An 8,798-nucleotide genomic window follows, 5' to 3' on the forward strand; every position below is an offset into this window, starting at 1 on the left:
AAAGTAACACTTATTATCATTATCATGATGAACATTACAGGCTTTCCTCCCCTGTAGAAGTGAGAACTATGACTAGGTAAAGAAACAGAGTAATTTAAGTACTAAGTTGAGTTCAACTTCAATCGGTCAATTTTCCCATCATTTTTGTGGTTATTAAAAAAAAATGTTTCAATTGAAAGAAAGCTTCTTTACAAATTGAGATATCAAGGACCATGGACTTTAAATGGATTAATAGGTATAATTTACAAATAGATGTTTGTGTTTTACTTTTCTTTTGAGAATATCTGTGAACTCTTAATTGGACTGACATAAAATTTCAGGAAAGATGGTTTGAGAAGCAGATCAAATTCCCATTCTGATTCTAATTATTCAGCTGCACTTCAGAGTAATGAGCGGAATTAGGACTTTTCTGTGCATTGGTAGGAGCATATGCATCACCGCATCTGTTTCCTGTCCTTGTATTAATCTTTAGTGTTGCTATATTTATTTCTGAGGTTTAAATGATTTTTTTTAATGTAGGCGTGAAACACTATTCAGTGCATCAAGAACTCTTTAGAAAAGTCTGATGAAATATGACAAAATTTGTGGATCAGCAGTCTACGATTGAATTTCTGATTGAGGAATGGAGTCGAGCCAGAGTATCTAAGTGGGTACAATAGCTGACCTTCCCATCTTCCTCTCCCATTAGCATGGCGTTTCACCTTCGGCCTGAATGTGGATGTTACTATATTTAGACTATTAAACATATAAACGATTAATAAGCGTGTTCAAACGGAGAGTTATAACTCGTATCTACTTTTATTATTTTATTTTTAACTCTATAGTGTATTTTGGTGGTAGAAATGTGCTGCTGCCCACGAAAGGGAATATATGAACAGGGGATAAAGCACTCTATAAAGGATTTGGAAAAGTGCATTACCTATCAACATAACAGGAAAATAACTCTTAATTATCTTGAGAGCGACTTTTTCCGATGCACTTTTCCCACTTTTATCTTCGTTTAGTCCTTACCCCTTTCACCGACTTTCCCCGTGCACTTCCTCATTTGTTTTGTTCACACCATGTCTTATGTTTGCGGCCATGCTAAACATGAGTGGTTTGCTCACCAGCTGTGCACTAAACTCGCCACGGCAAGAGTGGAGGGGATACAGAAAGAAGCGAAGAAGCACAATGGTTAGAGAGAGAAGAAAGGAAAGTAGATGAGCAAATCAACACAAATGAAGACAGGGAAGAACCACAAGGGGAGCAAAGGTGCAAAGGGAGAATGGAAAGAACTGGAGGCAGTCTATGCCCACATTTACTCTTTGCTAGGACCCTGTCTGATGGCTTGCCACTTCTACGTGGTTATACTGGAACATTATTTTAATGAGGACTGAAGATATGTCAGTAGTACACCACTTGCTCAGTATGTACGTGAAAAAGCCATATGTTTGAGTCCAAACACTTAAAAAAAAAAAGAAATAAAAGGGTTGAAAAGCAAAGCAAAAGTGGTTAAATATTGATGGTAAAAAGTTTGGATTTGGCTAATTCTAACTTAGGAACATGAGAAGTTTATGCTTCTATGTATGTTTCTGTTACTTTGTGAAATGCTGCTCTTTAATGAACTTCTTGAATATTTCAAACAACTATTTTTATGAAGAGTAAGATAAGATTTTGGAACAAAAATTCAACTCTACAACCTAATAATGTTATTATCTCTTTTGGATTCAAAAACACCCTGAATAGGTCAAAGTATGTTCTCAAGCATTTGGCCACAAGTCATTTTAGCCCTTCATCTTTTCACACGCACGTCTTAAGTTTGAGTAATTAATAACGATTATTCATTTACAATTCACAAGGTGTCTTATGTAAGTCTTTTTAAAAACACTAATAAAGTACTGTATATTTATATTAACTCAGAGGGACACCTAAAATTAATTACATGTTTTATCATCATATAAGCTATGTTTTTAAAACCTGCGTCATGATTGAATTATATTCATATTAAGGGATATGCCAAATGATAATGACACAACAGAAATATATGTATTTTACAGGTAGAAATGTAGAGGAAGTTTCCATTTTCATGTCAAAATTACTCTTATCTCAAAACTATTAGCTTTGAAATACCTGATACTTTCGTGGGTTTGATATTAATGACCAGATTATCCAAATTTTGAGGGAAAAATCTATCAACTCAATATTATTGCTTAAAGAAAAAAAATTGTCTAGCCTAAAATGTGATATTATCCACTAGAAACAGAGCTAGAGAAAGACTGGCACTATGCTGCATGCACATTATTTCTACGTTATCATTAACTGCTCTAACCGCCAAAGCTCAAAGAAAATAAGTCAGAAGGAGACCACACTTCACACCCTGTCTAACAGCATAGCTGAAAGTTCCCTAAGTGTTAGGGAAAGGTTGGCTGGCTGTTACATCGTGATGGCTGAAGGCAGTAGCAGACTGTCTGGCACCTGACCTATTTCTCTCACTTTATGAACTTAAAATAAAAGACAACATCTCCTTTCTCTAGTTACTTGGGGGTACATAATGAATAAGTCTTCACCTTTTGTTGTCTAACTACAGCGCTGTGAAAGTATTTGGTAACTACTTTTGCTAGGCTTTTTCTAGCCTGGTTGCTTGAATAAAACCCTGAAGTGTTTTTTTTTTTTTATTTTTTATTTTTTGGCACATATCCATATACAACACTTCTGATCTCCCTGCCATTCCAAACTAGTACATGGACAAGGCATTTCATCATTCCTTCACTTCCCAGTTCATATTATGTTTTATAGGGTTTATGCTATGATTTCCTTCTAGCAAGCTTTGTCATGTTGCAGTTTTGCTCTAGTAGGACAATATATTTGCTCCTGAAATATTCCAGTTTGTACAGGTTAGACTTAAAAAAATAATGCATTATCAATAAATTTCAGTTCAGGAAAAAAAAATTAGCTTTCTGGGTGCATAGCTCCTCAGGCTTGGCTGACAGCCAGGACTGATATTCTAGCTTTACTTTATAAGTTTCCCCAGCTGCTTTCCAAATCTGGAGAGGCAGCATCAGTTTGAACACAGTATACTAAATGCTTCTAGTTTGAACACAGTATACTAAATGCTTCTCTGTTCTCCCTAAGTAGTTGCTACTAAATAAAATAGAGTATGATGGGATTTTATTCTCATAGGCTACATTTCTACTCAAAAACAAGGTAGGAAATTACAGATATATCAAACTTCTTGGGAACACCTCTTGTATGGACTAGAAACATTTACTTAGCATTTAAAATCACTAGCTCTGGTGTTGATATTAATTAAGCATCTGAGGTATTTTTTAATAAGATCATGGCATAGTAGCCTTCTTGGAGGAAGAAAGAATCGGTATCAAATAGTTATAACAGTTTTCATGCCAGACAAAATCTAAAAAACTTTTTTTAAAGGGTAATGTATATACATGTATTATGTATGAATGTGTGTTTCTATTTTGATTTTCAAATATAAAAAGGCAAATCTATAATGTATATATTTATATTAGACTTATTGATCAGTGATTTGTTAAAAAATAAAATATAATAAAATGATCCAAAGTTTTCCTTTCTATAAGAGTAATGCCAGAATTTTGTCTGTATTTTCTTATCAAGGGTGACTTTCATGCTATAGTTTAAAAGCAATACAGATTACAGTTTTCTCACAGGTTTACCCCAAATCTTTCCCTGTCCATGTGCATGTTATAGAATCATTAGCATCCTAAGTTCGCCGGAGGATTCTCTATGGAAAAACAGCAACAACCATAGTGCCTTCAAATGTCTATTTCTGTACTGAGATAAACAGAAATGATTTTTTTTTTATTCAGCACTAATGTTTTAGAAATACTGTTTAGATGCGTAGATCCTTCTCATCAGTGTTTTATATTCTTGACTTAAACTTCATGGAAACAAACAAACAAACCAACAAAAAACAAAATATATTTCACTGTCTAATTTCTGATGTAGCTAATTGGCACAATTCCAGTAAAACAAACTAAAATAGTTGTCTTTATTCTGAAAAAAAAAAAAAAAAAAACATTAAAATCACTTATGGAGAAAGTAACTGCTTCCTAGTTTGGGGGAACTTCAAATAATTTCAGTGACTTCTGTCCTTACCAGCTTCCTCTTATACCAAAAAATACAGGATTTATCTATGAAGTTGACGAGAAAGTGGATACTAAAGCTTGAATTACAGAAACCCATCAGCACGTTGCTACAGAATTAACATAAAACAACTATGATGCCACGTAAATAATAATAATAAAAACTTCTAGAAAAGACACTGTGAATGCAAGCAAAGGAGAGTTTGACAGAGAAATGACAAACTGAAGAAACTTTCTCAGAGCTAATTGAGGACCAGAACACAATGTACCGTAATGAAAACACATCACTTCTGAACACCGTTACAGAAACTGAGAAGTATATCTTCTCATATATTAGGAAAAGTTAAAAGGAAATAAACATTTTTTTAACATTTAAACACTTCAGTTTCTTCTAATGTAAATACTGAAATCACTAAAATCACCTTTAAACATCTCCTGTGGTGCAGGGGGACTTTGGAAGTGTATGTGGATATGGCACTGAGCTGCTGATGTCCTCACAATCTGGGACATGGGTATGACATACATTACTCTAAGATGTTTTCATTTCTAATAGGGGCTAGGGACCAGCATCTATTTCTTTATAAACAGTATGACTGTGTCCTATACTTTCAAAAGTGTGTTTCTCACGAAAATGCCATCAAGACAGAGAACACCTATAAATCTCAGGTCTTAAGACAAAGAGTTCTTATCTTGGGCAATTTGCATGCCACGTTGCTGTTGCTTCCTAGAAAACACTTAAAACACCAGCCACAGTTACCATTGGAGACTGAGTTTGCAAAATTGGTGATTCCAGTAGGAACAGGATAAACCTGTTATTAAGGGAGGTGTTTTGGTGCAAATGTCAGGGTAACTGTTAAAATTAATTTTCTGTTGCAGTTTCTATTTTACAGCAGGGCAGTACATTCTATATACAGTGCAAATATAACTTCTACAAAGCACACTGACAGGTATGTACACACACGTCAGAAGGGGAGATAGAATTCGACTCTAAAAGTATCTGCTTCTATATAAATCTTTCACAAATAAAACTTTAGTGCGTTTAACTTGTTTATGAATCTAAGCCACACATAGCCAGTCATTGTCAATTTCAACAAATTAGGGCAGTAACTTACCTAGAGAAGCATTTCAATATTATTTTTTTTCTTTTCCTAACTTGAGTTTATCCGGAGTTAGAAAATGAGATATCCAGAATTCAGGTTTACTTGGCTCCACGGTAATTAGCGGAGCTTTCAGTCCGTGCCATCTGCCTCAACAGGATCCCGAGAGCACTCCTCAGCTCCGGTGCTGGTGTCTGAACCCTTCCAGCGGTCTTTTTATTTATACACACATTGTCCTTTTCAAAACAAGCAGCCAGCTGGAATGATTCAGACCTCTGTTCAGCACACCGTTAAAATGCAGCCTCCTTCTCGGACACGAGCAGTACACCAGGGAGCAGGCTGGGTACAGCAAAAAGGCTATGAGAACTATTTAATCACCGAATACCAGCTGCTCTGTCTGCTTCTGCCACTGCTGCTGTGCCTCTTGCCTAGCTGGAGTCTTTCCCTCCCTCCCTTCCTCCCTCTTTCTCTCCTATCTCCAGAACTATGAAGGCAGCTCTGCCGGGTTATGATTGGCAGAAATAGCCAATTCCTTCAGCTAATCATCCTCAAGACTTTCAAGGACCTGAAGCTGTTGTGATGTCATCCAGTCAGTGAGATGTTACAGATGAACACATTCCAGCAGAAGCTAATTCAGCAGCCGGCTGCCTTCCTCTCACACAACACTGATTGATGAGATGCTCCTTGAGGATTTGCATAATCTTTCATTGTACAGTTGGAATATTTCCCTCAAGTCTGAGAATAAGATTTCACTTTGCAGCTATGACACTGTATCAACTGTTGTAGTGTGTTAATAAAAGTTCCTGTTGGGGCTTTCTGTTGTGAATATGGGCCAGCCAAAGAATCTACTTTTCAACAGAACAAAAGCCAGCAGTGAGCAATAGAGAACTTGTAGAAATATCTGTGAGCTACCAAATCCTGATATTTGTAATAGTATGACCATGTGTTATAAGTATGAACAGATATATGTTTATAATTGCGTAATGTTAATTCACTGATGTAAAATCTGACTTACTATGGGAAACTACATTTCTATTTCTCATGTTTTAATTATATAGGTATATATATGTCTATATTCATATATATGTATACACACATGTTGAAGATTTGTCTTAAGTCAACATAGAGCTGAAGACTGTTTTCTACTCTGCTGTGGGTATCTTCAGTTATAAGTAGTGCCTGTAACGTTGGGGAAATTTTAATAAAATTATCTGTAGAAAAATTACTTTAGAATGGGAGGTGGATAGTAGTGGGGAAGCCATGAAAGTTTAATATTTATGCTATGGTCTGCAGCCTGTATAATTGGTATTAATGTATACATAGCATTTATCTCAAAGTTGCACATACTTACCTGCACAGCAAGCTGAGAAAAAAACACACATATAAATATTGCGAAGATTACTTTAAAGTCATTTATAATTTTTAAATTGAATAAATTGTAATAAATGACAATAATAAAAAATTTAAAAATACATATTTCACAGTGACAAAAAGTTATTTACAAACAGGAAAATAAATATTAAAGGAAAAGTCTATATTTATAAAACCTTCAAGAGGGAGGGTTCAGGAACTTTACTTTACTTGTTATCAGCATTTGGGTAGCAAAGATACATTTGAAGGTCAAGCCAGAATCTTATTAGTGATCCCCATCAAAATTGAGAAGAATAAGCATATTGCAGATAAATCTTTTATTGCTATTATGATAAAATAATATTAAGAGGAAAACAGCACGACACAGTTAAGTGATGATAAAATCATTTTAAATCCTGATTGAAATTTTCTATCTTACATAGTTTTATCTCTTTCGTTATGTTGCTGGGGGTTAACCCAGAGCCTCCCAATTGCTAGAAAAGCACTCTGATTCCATACAACTTCCTAACCTTTGTTCTACTTACTTTTAAAGTTTAATTATATTTACTTAGTATCTTAAAATGTTGGAAAATTGATTAAGTGAAAAAAGACATTATTACAAAATACTTGACGTCATTATGCCATTTCTGTATCTCTATTTCAAAAACCAATAATAAAAAAAAAACGATGTTCTATAATGATTGAACTTATTGGAATGAAATGGCAGGTCAGTGATTCTCAGTACAATTCTATCCCATGAAATCTTGGAGCAGGATTCACAGCCGTGTTCTGGTAATAAGAGTGGACATTGTAGAATAATTACAAAGGGAATAACTTGATCAGATTTTTTTTTCAAACCATTAGTCTACACAGTGATTTTATCTAAAGATATATAATAATTCCTCAAGTGAAATTATTAATACCATTTGAATACTTTCACAATGGAAATGTTGTAATGTTAGTCAGTTCTAAGACATAAAATGATAATTTTTTAAGTGTTAATTATTGAAAAATAACCAAAGATATAAATTTAAATTTCTATTGTAGGAAAAGAAAAATACCACTTAGCTGACTGTTCCACTTTATTAAAATCTAAAGTAAATATTCAGGATAAAGCATAACACAATATGTATAAGTTTTATAAATGAATAAAGCCACCAAAAACATAATTCTACTCTTGGAGAAAACTGGAGACATTCAAACATCCAGACTGAATAATGAAAATAAAAACTCCCCAATGTTATTTGTAAATGATATTTTTCATACAACTTGCCCTTGTACATAATTGTACAAATTGCCTTTCTCCAATTATTATCAAGAAACTTACTTACAAAAGTGTTATCTGTTGATATTTTTAACTTGTCTTGTTCAGAAAATGAAGATAATGACCATTGGCTTTGTGATGGGAACATGTTACATAAGAGAGAATACAGAGAGAACTTATTGGCTAAGGCCTTTGTTTGTTTACATGTTTGTTTAGATATCTTAACCTGAAATCTACAATTAAACTTGAACTTGAGTCATATATATCATTTATTCAATTAGTTTGTAATAAAAAACAACATACAAACATTTGGCTTTCTGCTATAGTTGAATAACAGAAAATAAAAGTTCTTAATTTTGTTTTGACACCAGGGTAAAGGCAATCTAACTTTTCTCTTATGTACAAAGTCTGGATTTAAACTAAGATCTCAGTTTATCTTTTCCAACTGTAATTCAATATATTGTGCCAGACAGGTTTGTAACCCCACACTTTCTAGTTGTTCAGCATGATGTAAATGGTTTAACAAACTCAACATTTCTTTCTGCAATTTAATTTACTTTACATATTTAAATTTAAATATCCAGTGACATTTCAACCAAACAGTAGAAAGTGTATATGACTTAAACAGCATTTAGAAATTTAAAAGGTGAAACATTGAATACATTTTTTATTATACACTTAAAATGAATAAATACATGTAATAACAGCCTAATATACAGTATTCTAATAATGTATGCTTTCTAATATCTTTACATCAATTCATTTTGTGTTGTGTTTTGTTTTGTTTCTGATGACAGGCTCTCACAATGCAGCCCTAGCTGGTCTGAAAGTTGATATGTAGACCAGGCTGGCTGAGCTCTGCCTCTTGATTGTTTGGATTAAATGTTTGTGATACTTTTGCCTCAAAGCCTTTATTCCAAATGAAGGTCATTTTTGTTTTGTTTATTTGTTTGCTTTTTTCAAGTCAGTTTATTTGAAGGAAAAATG

At 33.8% G+C, this 8,798-nt stretch overlaps 1 protein-coding gene across 3 annotated transcripts in view; it reads right to left on the minus strand.

The window, feature by feature from the left end:
• Ndst4 (N-deacetylase and N-sulfotransferase 4) overlaps nucleotides 1-5,857 on the minus strand; it is a 351,768-nt gene extending 345,911 nt beyond the window's left edge. For 2 of the 3 annotated variants that reach the window (XM_060392790.1, XM_060392791.1), the window contains exon 1: nucleotides 5,213-5,857. The gene's annotated coding sequence lies outside the window, so the exon portion shown is untranslated. The remainder of the gene's footprint in view (nucleotides 1-5,212) is intronic. The other variant, XM_060392792.1, reaches the window with a different exon arrangement.
• Nucleotides 5,858-8,798: the final 2,941 nt, after the last annotated feature.

Source organism: Meriones unguiculatus, chromosome 10 (genome assembly GCF_030254825.1).
Source record: "Meriones unguiculatus strain TT.TT164.6M chromosome 10, Bangor_MerUng_6.1, whole genome shotgun sequence".
NCBI classification, from domain to species: domain Eukaryota; kingdom Metazoa; phylum Chordata; class Mammalia; order Rodentia; family Muridae; genus Meriones; species Meriones unguiculatus.